This window comes from Pogoniulus pusillus, chromosome 6, assembly GCF_015220805.1.
Source record: "Pogoniulus pusillus isolate bPogPus1 chromosome 6, bPogPus1.pri, whole genome shotgun sequence".
In the NCBI taxonomy this organism is placed as follows: domain Eukaryota; kingdom Metazoa; phylum Chordata; class Aves; order Piciformes; family Lybiidae; genus Pogoniulus; species Pogoniulus pusillus.
This window is the reverse complement of record NC_087269.1, coordinates 42,294,597-42,308,254: the sequence shown is the minus strand read 5'-3', so window position 1 is coordinate 42,308,254 and position 13,658 is coordinate 42,294,597. Positions and strand designations below refer to the sequence as shown.

General features: G+C 43.2%; 1 long non-coding RNA gene across 2 annotated transcripts; it reads left to right on the top strand.

Moving 5' to 3' along the window:
* The first annotated feature begins 689 nt into the window (after positions 1 to 689).
* On the top strand, positions 690 to 11,815 carry LOC135176567 (uncharacterized). Of its 2 annotated transcripts, none has more exons than XR_010302730.1 (3): positions 690 to 765; positions 2,056 to 2,161; positions 11,147 to 11,815. It is a non-coding gene; the product is annotated as an uncharacterized LOC135176567 (long non-coding RNA). The 2 variants fall into 2 exon arrangements; XR_010302731.1 differs by having other exon boundaries at positions 696 to 789.
* Positions 11,816 to 13,658: the final 1,843 nt, after the last annotated feature.

Genomic DNA, 13,658 nt, shown 5'->3' with positions numbered 1-13,658 from the left:
TCTATAACTGTATAGACTGTAAATATCTGCTTGTATATTGAGCTGAGCTGTAAATGTAAGCTGCATTCAATTTCCAGAGCCGGCTGAGTCTAGTCTGGGTGATTTCCAAAGTCAGGGGGGCAGGGAACACCCAAACCATCACACTCTCCGGGAGTCTGATCTGGGTAAATAATGGGGAAGTAACCTGTCTGCAGCCTTCAAGGCCTCAGTGAATTTCTTGCTGCACAATCATGGCCTTTTTGGGCTTGATGGGAGACAATGGGTGAGGGAGGGAGAAAACAAGCACTGGTGTTTTATGGTTTAGCTTAACTGGGGGAAATTCTCTATCTGTATCAGGTGTTAAGGATTCATCTATTCCATTTTTTTTTAAGCTGTACATTTTTGAATACACTTTTCTGTACTCCTCTCCAATTTAGTAAGAACATTTTTATTTTGCTTCCTTTGAGAGTAAAATAATTTTAATTAGGTTTGCTCTATAAACCATTGACACAGGGCAAGGGGGAATCTTTTGAGTATAGCCAGCTTTCAGTAATGGTCAATTTGTTTAAAATCTGCATGGTAAAGTTGGTCAACATCCAGTTGTGGATAGATGAGTTTCTTTTCCTTAATTGGGAAAAAAAAAAAAAAGCCCAAACCAAAACTGCTAGGTTAAATTCCTTCTTTCCATGATTTTCCCTTGTTCTTTGCACTACTGTGGACCAATACTCCAGCTGGTTGACATCACCATCCTTAGGCCTATAACAGCAGCTGAGGCCCAAGAGCTTGGTAAGGATGGAGTGATTTGCATTGGTAAGGATGGGGTGATTTGCATTGGTAAGGATGGGGTGATTTGCATTTAACCTTACATTTAGCTTCATGCTCAAGGTTGCTTTTGCTTGTCTTGCTTTTCTGGCATCTGTAGGTGAGATCCCTTCAGCAACACCAGACAGAACAGGCTGCTTACTACTTTTGTAGTTCCTTATATCTGAGGCACTCAGAGCAAATTGTATGCTGCCAGAACTTGGCCCATTATGGCTCACACACCATTGCTTACACTTGCTGAGGCAGCATTCCCAGTCAGTGCTGGCAGCCAGCAGTTACAAAGGCACCATCAATCTCAGCCTACTTCATGCACTGTCCCTGCCCAGATCATACCTTCTGGCCTGCAGGAAGGCAAGTCTTGCTATTCTTAATTGACATATCAGGAAACAGAGGCCAAGAAGAGCCACCCAGCCTGCCTAATCCTGTTTGCAGCCTGACCATGGCTATATAGACCCCTCAGGAGCTCTATTTCCTGCTGCTCTGCTGATAAAATGCATGTAATGTATAGCACAGCCAAAACAGAGGCAGATTCTTCCAAAAATAAGCAGACACATACACAGCAGGGTACATGCACAAGCTATGGATTAAGAAAACACAGTTTAGTCTTATTTAGAAGGACTTCAAATTGGACATCTTGAGGTAATGCAATAGATTCGGGATCTTGTAATCCCTCTGCAGTTGGGTGAGGCACAGAGGCGCTGCACAGAACAGCTCCTTGGACTTAGAGCAGCCTGGTCCTGCCTGAGCAGCAGTCCTTACCAAACAGGAGGCAGGGATCATATCTTACCCTACTGACCATAAACATCCTGCAGATGCCATCGTTCCAGCTCATTCTGTTATCTTGGCTTCGTTAATTATTACTATTAGGTTGTACAGAGAGAGAGCAGTGTGAAGAGCTCTTCTTATTCCAAGCCTGGAGATAGTTGCCGAAAGCAGACTTTATAAGCTGAAACCGGCTCTGTCTGCTCCCAGCTCTGCGATACCTCTGGGGCTGACAAATGAGAATGCTGCCCAGCACTCGGGGGCCGCCTGTCTCTGAGAAGACAGACGCCTGGTCCTGTGCGGGGGTACCCTGTATCACAGGGACATCTGCTGGAGCAAGACCTCAGTAACATCTGGAGGAGCTCCGCCGAGTGCTCTGAACGCGGTAATGTTTTGAAATACAACTAAGATCTCATTTAGATGCAGCTAAGCTCTCATTATGTCCTTTCCTCAGCTAATTGTACAGCTCTGCGTCTTTGTTCCATTTCCCAGGCATCCACACATGGGAGCAAATGATTAAAAACTCTCTTTGATTCACGTGGTGACACAGATGACTGACCTTGTGCCAGACTACAGAACCTGTCAAAATGCTGCTTCTGTAAGTGCCTTGCTCCTGTTATTCGTGTGAAGAGTCCTGCTTTAGTCCTTGGGGGGGTTTAGAGCTTCGCCGTCCCCTCTGAGCAGAACAGACCTGACACTGCAAAGCTTTGAGAAAAGGCAGCCTGTGTTTTGCTCTGCCCATAAGCAGAGCAGCACATGATTCCTCGCATACTGTTATGTCTCAGGACAGCCAAATAAAAGTATTAGAAGCATCACTTCCTTCCCTGGCTTCCAGGGGCAACAGGCCTCCTCAGAAGCAAGGGCAAGCCTTATTCCTCAGGATCGTCTCTAACAAGCCTTGTGCCTGTTGTGCAGAGCAGGGGACACTCCTTTGTGTGGGGGGCACTTCAATCCTTGTGCCATGGAACTGCAAAGGCCATAGTTGTTAGTAGCTGCTTTAAGACATGTACTGCTTAAGCATTTAGGAATGGTAAGTCAGTCACTTCTTATCACATGTAAGAAATTTTCATTCTGAATTCTGGTTGTGCTGGTATCCTTAGGACAAATACCACTTGGGGTGAGCAGTTGGGATTTGTCACTCATCTACTAAATCACCCTCCTGCAGCTTTGCATATTGGTAATTGTGCAACTGAGGATACCAAGCCATTATCCCTCCAAGCCTCTAGGAAGTGGTAGGACAAATGAGGGAAGTCATCATGCTTTCTGTTCCTTCCTTACAGGTCAGTTTGCTGATCACCAGACAATCCAAATTTCCACCTAACAGAGTTATTGCTGGTTGATCAAAGAGCAGTGGTCTGTAAGGTACTTAAATTTAGGGTCCCCAAACATTAATTCTGTATTTTTTATGCAATACATGTTTTCTGTACCATTATGTAGGTATTTAAACATGCACAATCATAGACCAGTGTCTGCTTCTGAAGCAGGGGTAGATAATGTATCAATCCTATATTCCTGCACCATTTGCAGCCAAACTGTACATAACACAGGTGTTTTGACTACTCTTTCAAAATTGGCTTTCAAGTGGTTTAGAATAGGATTATTTCAATTGGAAGAGACCTACAATGATCATCTAGACCAACTGTCTGACCAGTTCTGAGCTAACAGTTACAGCATGTTGTTAGGGGCATGTCCAAATGTCCCTTAAACACTGAGAAGCTTCGGGCATCAACCTCCACTCTGAGAAGCCTGTTTGAGGGTTTGGCCATCCTCTTGGTGAAGAAATGCTTTGCAATGTTTAGTCTAAGCCTCCCCAGTACAGCTTTGAACCATTCCCACATTGAGTTCAGAAGCTGCAGAACCCAAAGCCATATGCACAAGCAGGTAACCAAACAGAATTGCTCAGTGCCATAGCTAGCTCTCTAGGCATAACCTCAGATCTGTAACTAGCAGAATTCCAAGGTTTTTGCAGATATGCAGATGTGGATAGCACAGAGACTGCAGGGATCGTGACCGATGTCAGTTGAAGGGCTCATGGCTCTCCTGTTATAGCAGCAACATTAACAATGTATATAGCTGTGTGCATGGTGACTCAAGGCCTATTTCTATCAGCACTCAAAACAGGAACCTCTGGTACAAGTTATTTCACATACAGTATCACAGTATCACCAAGGATGGAAGAGAGCTCATAGATCATCAAGTCCAACCCTTTACCACAGAGCTCAAGGCCAGACCATGGCACCAAGTGCCACGTCCAATCTTGCCTTGAACAGCTCCAGGGACGGCGACTCCACCACCTACCTACTGCTCATCTGGAGCACCAGGACATACTCTCACAAAATGTCCAATTTCATGCAGTGCTTGCATTGGGTTTCTCTTGCAGGACATCCAGCACGTTCTCCAATATCCTGTACAGAGGCATGGTGGCAACAAAGGTCTCCCTGTGTACTTGGAGCCCACGGAGCACGTCTGCAGTACTGTAATTTTCCATAGGTTACCCTTTAAGCCCCCATCTGGAACAGCTGTGCAGCTTGAACTGTGCTTGCTGCATCCTGACTTGGACTTTGCACTTCTGCCATTGCTGATTCAATTGATGAGCAAAGGCCCTACCCTCTCTAGAGTCAGGTCTAATTCAAGCAGTAAACCGTCTCTGTGAAGGCAATTGTTTTTCTCTGATAATTTTGTCTGCTGTGTTTCCAGACCCACATGTGGCAATCAGCTCTCATGAAATTACAGTGTAATGTTCTGCTGGTTTCCTCCAGTCCTTTTCCAAAAGGGTATGGTGCTCATCTCTAGCAGCTGCTTCAAGTACACACAAACACCATTATTCTAAGAACCTATCACATTTGTCATCAGCTTGGGAAAGTGTATATGATATGAACTTGCCTTTGGCTCCTCTTGTTTGCTCTTTCCTCAGGAGTGGTCCTGGCTCTAACTGTGAACACATAATGTCCAGACACGTTTGGTGAAGCAACAGAAAGGCTAATAGCACCATTCACGTTTTGCAGGAGCACAGTGGGTTTACTAGGGATTGTATCAAAATACAACTGGGAAATGCAGACACTGAGAGGTTTACTCGGGTACAAGAGAGCAACAGAGTAAAGTCATGGCATGCCTGTGGTCATGTGGAGAAGTTAGCCCATAAGGAAGGCAGAATCCCTGACATTTATCTTTATCTCAGAAGTGCTGAACAGCAGTTCCCCCCCAGTCTGTTGGTGGGATTTTTTTTAGTTGTTTTAATGCAGATAAGCTCCCATCCAAGAGACCCAAACAAGGGACAGTGGATGTTCATGATTTTAAATTTTGTAGGAGTTAGCTCATGGTGACTTTGGGCAGGATCTCAATCTTACCCTTCTCCAAACTACAGGAAGGAAAATTCATTGTTGTGGGATGAGCTAGCTCTCAGTTGCTGAGATTAGCCCGGCCAAGATGGACCCCCAGAGCCCTCCATCTGTAGAGAAGTGCTTTTACTGATGATACTGAAAAGCTGTCCAGATGCTCTTCTCGTTTTGCTTTTTTAGGCTGCTGCCAAACCAACTGGGAAGCCATAGTGTACAGATGAGGCAAGCCATCTCATGTATAAATTTGTGTGTAATTCATAGCCCATGCCTTTATTTTTCAGCAAACTTTCTCACAGAGGTCAAACCACACATTTATGAAGGCATTTTATCTCTCTGAGGAGCAGAACACAGTCTCATCTTGGTTATGGCACTCAGTTGCTCACATAGAGTGTTGAGCTGGATCCTACTGGAGAAGAAATGCTTGGCAGGAGAGAGCTTAAAAGTAATTAGCAACAGAGGAAGTCAAAACAGTAGCTTTTATGCAAGCAGAAAGTAGTATGTAATAATGGTTAGCTGGAGAGATAATGTGTAAGTGGAGAAAAGAATAGCTAATTTATCAAGAAAAACAATTAGAGAGTTGAAATTAATTGGAATAGAGGAAGAGATAATTGATATCCATTGCTGTTAAACACAAAACCACACTTTGCTGTAGCTAGATATATATATTTTTAATAGCACTCAGCTGAGCAGTTGAGGAAGTGAAAGGTATTGGCAAAGGGCTCCTAAAAGAACAGTGAAGCATCAGTGTAAAGGTATCCTCTAGGACACTTTTCCCCCACATATGAAAACAATGTTTTGCTTCTCTTTTACCATCAGCATGGAAAATTGCAGTAAGTCTCTATTTGTCTGCATCTTTTTAACCTTCAACAGGATGCAAAATGAGGATAGGAAGGTGATGCTGGTGTAACTCAGGAGTAAGGATTTTTTAGTGCATTAACTCTTACTGGTATGAAACTTGTGCTAGTGTACAGCAAAAGTGAGACATAGAGGGTATATAAAATGAGATACAGAAAAGCAGTGAGTGCTCTTGTGTCATAAGAAGGCAATTGAAAGAGATGAAAACAGAAAGGACATGGAAAATTATACCAGATCCTCTCTCTTGGATCGTAGTTTTGAAGTTTTGTTTTGTTTTGTGTTTGTTGGATGTTTTTATTAGTGTATTTGTTTGTTTGGGGGGGGTTTGATCTTTCTAGTATTGTATAGATTACTAATAGCATATTATGTGGGTCTAAACTTTGGTTATGTAGAAAGCAAGCAAATTTGGGCTTTTCTTTATAGACATTCCCCTTATACCCTAATTATTATCAAAAGTCCATCTGTGATTATAAATGGTGTTTGGACATGAGTTTGGAGGCCATACACAATCTCCAGAGGTGCAATATATATCTATACAGTTACCTAGGGATCACAGTATCATCAGGGTTGGAAGAGACCTCACAGATCATCAAGTCCAACCCTTTACCACAGAGTTCAAGGCTAGACCATGGGATCAGTATTATTCCTGCAATTTATAGATGTCCTAGTGTATTTTAAGTGATTGTGTATTTATGATTTTGGCATGGCTATGTATTGCTTATATGTTTTAAAGACTAATTTAGTTCCAAGCAGTGTGATGTTTAATCAGTCACCAACAATAAGGGTGACTAACAAAAAAAAGCAGACTCATTTTGCTTTTAGGTGCTGGGGAAGACCTACATTGCATTGCTGCTTATAATTTGCATCATGTGAGAAGAGACATTGGGAGATGAGGAAAAATCTGTGATAATTCACTTTCCTTGACTAAGGGCCACATTTTCAGCAGATGTAGACTCGTTTATCTCCCTTAGCTTGAAGGCTGTTAAGCTATTATCTCCCTTGAAGGAAATATGCTGTGATCAGTGCAGTAGTGAGGGTGGCAGAAGAGCAAAGATGACCATAGAGATGCATCTGCAGAACAGAAGTGGCTTGGCTAGAAATGCTTCACTCACAGGCTGTGAGGAATGGTGTGGTCAGCAGGAGCAGGGAGGTCATTCTGCCCCTGTACTCTGCACTGGTTAGACCACACCTTGAGTACTGTGTTCAGTTCTGAGCCCCCCAGTTTAGGAGGGACATTGAGATGCTTGAGCGTGTCCAGAGAAGGGCGACGAGGCTGGGGAGAGGCCTTGAGCACAGCCCTACGAGGAGAGGCTGAGGGAGATGGGATTGGTTAGCCTGGAGAAGAGGAGGCTCAGGGGTGACCTTATTGCTGTTTACAACCACCTGAGGGGTGGTTGTGGCCAGGAGGAGGTTGCTCTCTTCTCTCAGGTGGCCAGCACCAGAACGAGAGGACACAGCCTCAGGCTGCGCCAGGGGAGATTTAGGCTGGAGGTGAGGAGAAAGTTCTTCACTGAGAGAGTCATTGGACACTGGAATGGGCTGCCCGGGGAGGTGGTGGAGTCGCCGTCCCTGGAGCTGTTCAAGGCAGGATTGGACGTGGCACTTGGTGCCATGGTCTGGCCTTGAGCTCTGTGGTAAAGGGTTGGACTTGATGATCTGTGAGGTCTCTTCCAACCCTGATGATACTGTGATTCCAACATGGGATACTTGGTAGAGAGAAGTGCTCTCAGGGCCATAAGTTCCTTGGCATGTACTGCCAGCTACTGAAGTTCTAAGTGCACACTTGCCACAAAGAGAAAGCACAAGCTCTGCTACCACCCTGGCAAGAGAAATGGGAGCTCATAACAGTAATCACAGTGAAGGTGTTCAGCTAATAAAAAGCCATCTGGCTAGCACCAGTAGGAAGAGCAGTTGTTGCAGGGCACTGCTTGTATGAGGGAGGTGATGTGCTGGGAAGACAAAAGAGCGAGCTTACCAGAGGACAGAAGCTTTTGCAAGGGACTAGGATGACAGAGAATGTGCTTAGCCCATTGGAGCAATAGCAGCAGCTGAGGCAGCTGTGCCATACAGAAAGGAGGTCACCACTTGGTTTCCTTATTTCTCTTATGTAGCTTCTTTGAAGTCCTTCCCACTTAAAAAAAACCAGCTTGTGTAATGGGTGCTGCCCCTCTAGCTAATTGTCTAGGAGGAGGAAGGAGGCACTACTTTGCTTGCTTTTTAGAGTTTTGGTTGCACACTGATGCTTTCAGCAGTTCTCAGATCAGAAAAGGAGAGTGAGATACTTCACCAACCAGCCACTGGCACAGCAGAGAATTATAGTTTAATTTTCTGTCCTACCCAAAATGTTCTGCTGTGATGACAGGCAATCTGATTTCAAATACTCATTGTAGTCTCAGAGATGCCATCCTCTGACTCCTTTGAGTATATGTGGTTAGGTTTCAGATATGCTAAAAAAAAGATTGCATGTTGCCAATTGCAAGAGAGTGAGCTGAAAGGGGAGGATGGGAAAAGAGAACTCATTATCATCACAGGGCACTTCCAGCAAAGCTGCCAACATCCATGCCAATACCTGATTTTTCTATAGGGTGTTCTTTTGTAGGGTGCTTTTTAAATACTTAAAACATTTATAAGGGGGGGAGGGGGGGATTATCCTCAAACAAGATCAAAGCTCAGGGGAGTTTCAGCTATATTTGCCACAAAAGGGATCATGGCTAACTAGAGAAGGAGAGGGGGCAAAACGATTTAACACAACAAGAATGCTCCCTAGTGGCTGCTTCACTGTTTGTTTAAGTGCCAGCAGCTACACATCATTTGATTACAATCACTTTGTAAAGGGAAAAGTAATAAAAATTGTGTCCTTCCTGTGTATCCACTCTCTTTGTATCTGGCAGACAGCCCTAGTAAATGCTTCCAAGCTAGAAACTTAATGGGACACTGAGAAGTGTTCAGGATTTGGGTTTATGTACATTTCTAACATTTAGCATTCAAGAAAATGTATCAGAGGGCATATGCTGATAGAACTTTTTTTTTTAATGCTGTGGATTCCACTGTAAAGAAAATTTTTCCCTGGGTGACATATTCTTTTCAATCCCTGTTTCACTGCAGCAGGCACTGCCATAATGGGACTGAAATAGATTAAAATCTATAGCAGGTGGCAGGTTTAAGAAGGAATAGTGGTTTTGTTATTTTAAAATTAATAATAAAGGATTTTTTTTTCTGCTTTGTACACTAATATGTGTCATCAGCAAGGTAAGAAAGTGTGTTTTCTGTAGATGAAATGTCTTGTAAGAAAGCATGTCTTCCCATGTGGCAAGAGTGAGTGACAGATAGTCCCTGTAATACCATTAACATTTACCTATCACCTTTCATTCCGAAACAGGAACAATTGATTACTAATTATCCTGGATGGGGAAATCAGTTTACCTGCCAGAGAACTGTGGTCAACTCCAAAAGCAGAATGTAGCAGGTGTTTAAGTGGTATAGCATAAAAGCACGAATAAAAACATTACTGCCAGATGAAACAAGGTGGGAAATTGTATGCAGACAAGGATGCTGTATGTGGGCTAAAACTAAGCCTGAAGTATGAATTAAAGACCAATTGGAACCAGATCATGCTCAGCCTATAACTAAGCATGGTCATGGTTAAACACAGAACTTGAGTCACTGGGTTTGGTTGGGATTTGGGTTTTTTTTTTAGTTTGGTGGTTTGTGGGTTTTGTTGTTTGTTTGTTGTTCTTTGCATGTACTGGAGAGCAGCCAGACAGAGAGGGATCTGGGGGTGCTGATTGATACCCACCTGAACATGAGCCAGCAGTGTGCCCAGGTGGCCAAGAGAGCCAGTGGCATCCTGGCCTGCATCAGGAATGGTGTGGTCAGCAGGAGCAGGGAGGTCATTCTGCCCCTGTACTCTGCACTGGTTAGACCTCACCTTGAGTACTGTGTTCAGTTCTGGGCTCCCCAGTTTAGGAGGGACATTGAGATGCTTGAGCGTGTCCAGAGAAGGGCGACGAGGCTGGGGAGAGGCCTTGAGCACAGCCCTACAAGGAGAGGCTGAGGGAGCTGGGATTGGTTAGCCTGGAGAAGAGGAGGCTCAGGGGTGACCTTATTGCTGTCTGCAACTACCTGAGGGGAGGTTGTGGCCAGGAAGAGGTTGCTCTCTTCTCTCAGGTGGCCAGCACCAGAACGAGAGGACACAGCCTCAGGCTGCACCAGGGGAAAGTTCTTCCCTGAGAGAGTCATTGGACACTGGAATGGGCTGCCCGGGGAGGTGGTGGAGTCGCCGTCCCTGGAGCTGTTCAAGGCAGGATTGGACGTGGCACTTGGTGCCATGGTCTAGCCTTGAGCTCTGTGGTAAAGGGTTGGACTTGATGATCTGTGAGGTCTCTTCCAACCCTGATGATACTGTGATACTTCTTTCTGTGCACTACATTTGAGAGTTACCCTTCACAAAAGAGAAGCAGCCAGGCTCTAAAGATGAGAACACTACTGAACCACATCCTAGAAGTGGAGCAGTGCAGTTGAAGAACTGATTAGGTACTTTGCCACTGGACAAGAGAGCCATCTGCTACTCAGATACTTCCTTTCACTTCTCTACCTCCTTCATTCACTCCCCATTATATATTCTTCTTAAATGGATTCACAGTATCACACAGTGTCACAGTACCATCAGGGTTGGAAGAGACCTCAGAGATCAAGTCCAACCCTTTACCACAGAGCTCAAGGCTAGACTATGGCACCAAGTGCCACGTCCAACCTTGCCTTGAAGTGCCCCAGGGACACAGTATCACAGTATCATCAGGGTTGGAAGAGACCTCACAGATCATCAAGTCCAACCCTTCATGAAGAGATGGCAGAGGTTCTTTTTCTGGAGTCAAGTCACCTAAATGGGTTGTCAGGTTATCCTCCTCGGGCAGAATAGTCCAAGCCAGGTAAACCATCATGAAAGCAGTCCAATTCCTGGTCATCAGAAGCATCATGACAGGTGCTTTGAGCATTCATTGTGCTGGGTTGGGTAGGTAAAACTTTTGCAGACCATGCTCTGTGTTGCTCAGGACATGAATATGTGGTTTTGCTGCTTCTTTAGAATGGATAAGATGTGAGATGTTTGGAGCAGGATGTAGATTTCGGATGGAAATAATAGATGTATCTTACAATAAAAGGCATCTGAGGTATTTTAGAATTTATTGATACAAATTGTACCACTTGGCCTATTCCATGCAGTTAGATGAACATTTTTCAGTTGTAAAATGCCTAATTGAAAAGAGAGTTCTATGCTCACATGGCCTTTGGCTGCCTGCCATTGGTGATGGCTGGTCTGCTAAGTAAGGGCTGCAGGTGGAAAGCAGGTTTTGGCTATACCTTTTTCTTGTTGTTGTTGTTGTTGTTCACAGTACTGAGGACTGCAGGAACCTGACCCAGTAACATGCTCCTGCTTTTGACTCATAAAAGAGATACCACTCTTCTTCCACACACTGGAACACTGAAAAACAGATGAACAAGCTACACCTCTGAGAAGGTCTGTTCTGACCAAGACTGCACTCCAATGGTAATTGTGCTTTTTTGCTTTGTTTTTCTTTCCCCCCCTTCTCTCTGTAGTTAGTGTTTGTATCTCCTGAGTTAATTGCCAGTTCAGGTAATGACAAACAAATTTGTACTTACATCCAAACTTTGGGGATCTGGAAGTGTCACACACCAAAATTCTCAGCAAATCTCTATGTTGTAAATCACTTTTTTAAAGTCATGTAGAGAATAAATGGTATAATCAGAAACAGACAGAAAGCCAGACTTATTTGTTACTTTCCTAGCATGCTCTTAGCTGATGGAAGCCTGCAACTTCAATCACTTGTTCCATAACCTAACTGTTGTGTGCTTACTTCGGGGAGCTTCTTATTTAGTCTCTCTTTACTCCACTGTAGTACACATAAAATATAATCAATTTCAAGCTAATATCTATCAGGAAAGAATGAAATGAAAATTACAACTGGGTACTCAATTTACAGTCATTTGTGATGTTACTGCTGTGCTTCCTATCTTCCAATATATGACCTTTGCTGCAAGAAATCTTCACTGAGAGAGTCATTGGACACTGGAATGGGCTGCCCGGGGAGGTGGTGGAGTTGCCGTCCCTGGGGCTGTTCAAGGCAGGATTGGACGTGGCACTTGGTGCCATGGTCTAGCCTTGAGCTCTGTGGTAAAGGGTTGGACTTGAGGATCTGTGAGGTCTCTTCCAACCCTGATGATACTGTGATACTGTGATACTGTGAAATCAAAAGCATTATTATTGTCCAGTTTAGCTCTACTAGGAATAAATACATCACATGGAGGTAAGGAGTTTTCAAATAGCTTAAGAATATTTGGAAAAACAAAACAAAACAAACAAAAAAGAGACATACAGCTCTGGAAATATAGAACCCATGCAGCAAACAGGTAGGAGTTTTTAACAAAGTTCCTGCCTTTATTTTTTTAACTGCAGTGGGATGTTTCCTTGCTTTGGCATAACTATGGCAAATGATCCATAGAATGTCTGTTCACTCACTTTATTCACATCAGTACCTGCATTGAAAACTGAACCTGAAAATTACTTCTGGGGAAGGAGAGGGAGGGAGGGTAAGAAGTTACATCTCTCTTTGGCAGTAGACAGTACTGGTTACGATGTGGTGGCCACCATCACAAGTGGCTGATCTGGAGCTAATAAAAGGGCAAAAGTCCTTCACCTCTCTCTCCTAGGAATTCTTGCCCAAACCACAAAGATAAAATATCCACTCTAAAGAAGAAAGTTTTGACTTTTTTTCATGACAGACTCTGCCAAAATGTATTTGTCAGCTTAATGTCTTCCAATGGTAATATCTGACAGTATTTCCATGCTTTCAGTTACTAACTGATGTAATACAACTCACAGCATTCAGTATCTCAAACCAGTAATGGAGGTGGTAAGTAAACTGCTTTAATTTGGGCAAGGTTAGCTGGTGTTTTCAGTTTAGTTTATAGTAACATGTTTCTGTGGCTATTATAGAATGATTTTTAATTCCTCCCACGTGGAACTACAAAAATTCTGTCATGCTGCATTTCTCATCTCTTCATAGAACTGTGTTTGGTTTGTGTGTCATAGAATCATAGAATCAACCAGGTTGGAAGAGACCTCCAAGATCATCCAGTCCAACCTAGCACCCAGCCCTATCCAATCAACTAGACCATGGCACTAAGTGCCTCATCCAGTCTCATTGTTTTTTTTTTCTCAACAGTAATGCTGCTGCTATTGATGCAGGCTAAAAGCAACACTAAGGAAGCAATGCTGAGTTTAATTCAAATGTTGATATCTCAATGTGTGGGAACAGAAATTAGCTTGAATACTTGCTTGAGTATCTCCAAGTCCAATAACAAGCCACACGACAAGGAGGTAATTTGCTCAATCTATGCTCCTGTGAAACCATTTGTTATTACAAATAATATAGTTTAAATTCTTTTAAAAATACACTCTCCAATTTAGTCTGCTCTTTCTCATTAAACCAACAATGAATCCTTTTCCAGTTGTACTGAATCAAAGCTCCAGTTAGCAAAAATTCCCAGTGATAATTAAGTTCAGAAAAGATCAAGACAGTGACGATGAAAATCACAGAACACAATGTCAATAACAATTATGTTGTTATTAATAATCATCATCATCATTCCTGTGAAATTAGATGATTATAAAATTGTCTATGTCCTTGCTGTATTAAGAGAGATTCACATACTATATATTGGGTGTTTGGCAACTATAATAGCAGATTAATCCATTTTTAGTTACTTGTTATATTAAATGAAGTGCTTATGCTAATATGAGGGGAGGTTATCTTTTACTAGAAAGAAGCATTAAGCAATAACAGTTCTTATTACTGTCTACAACTACCTGAAGGGGCATTGTAG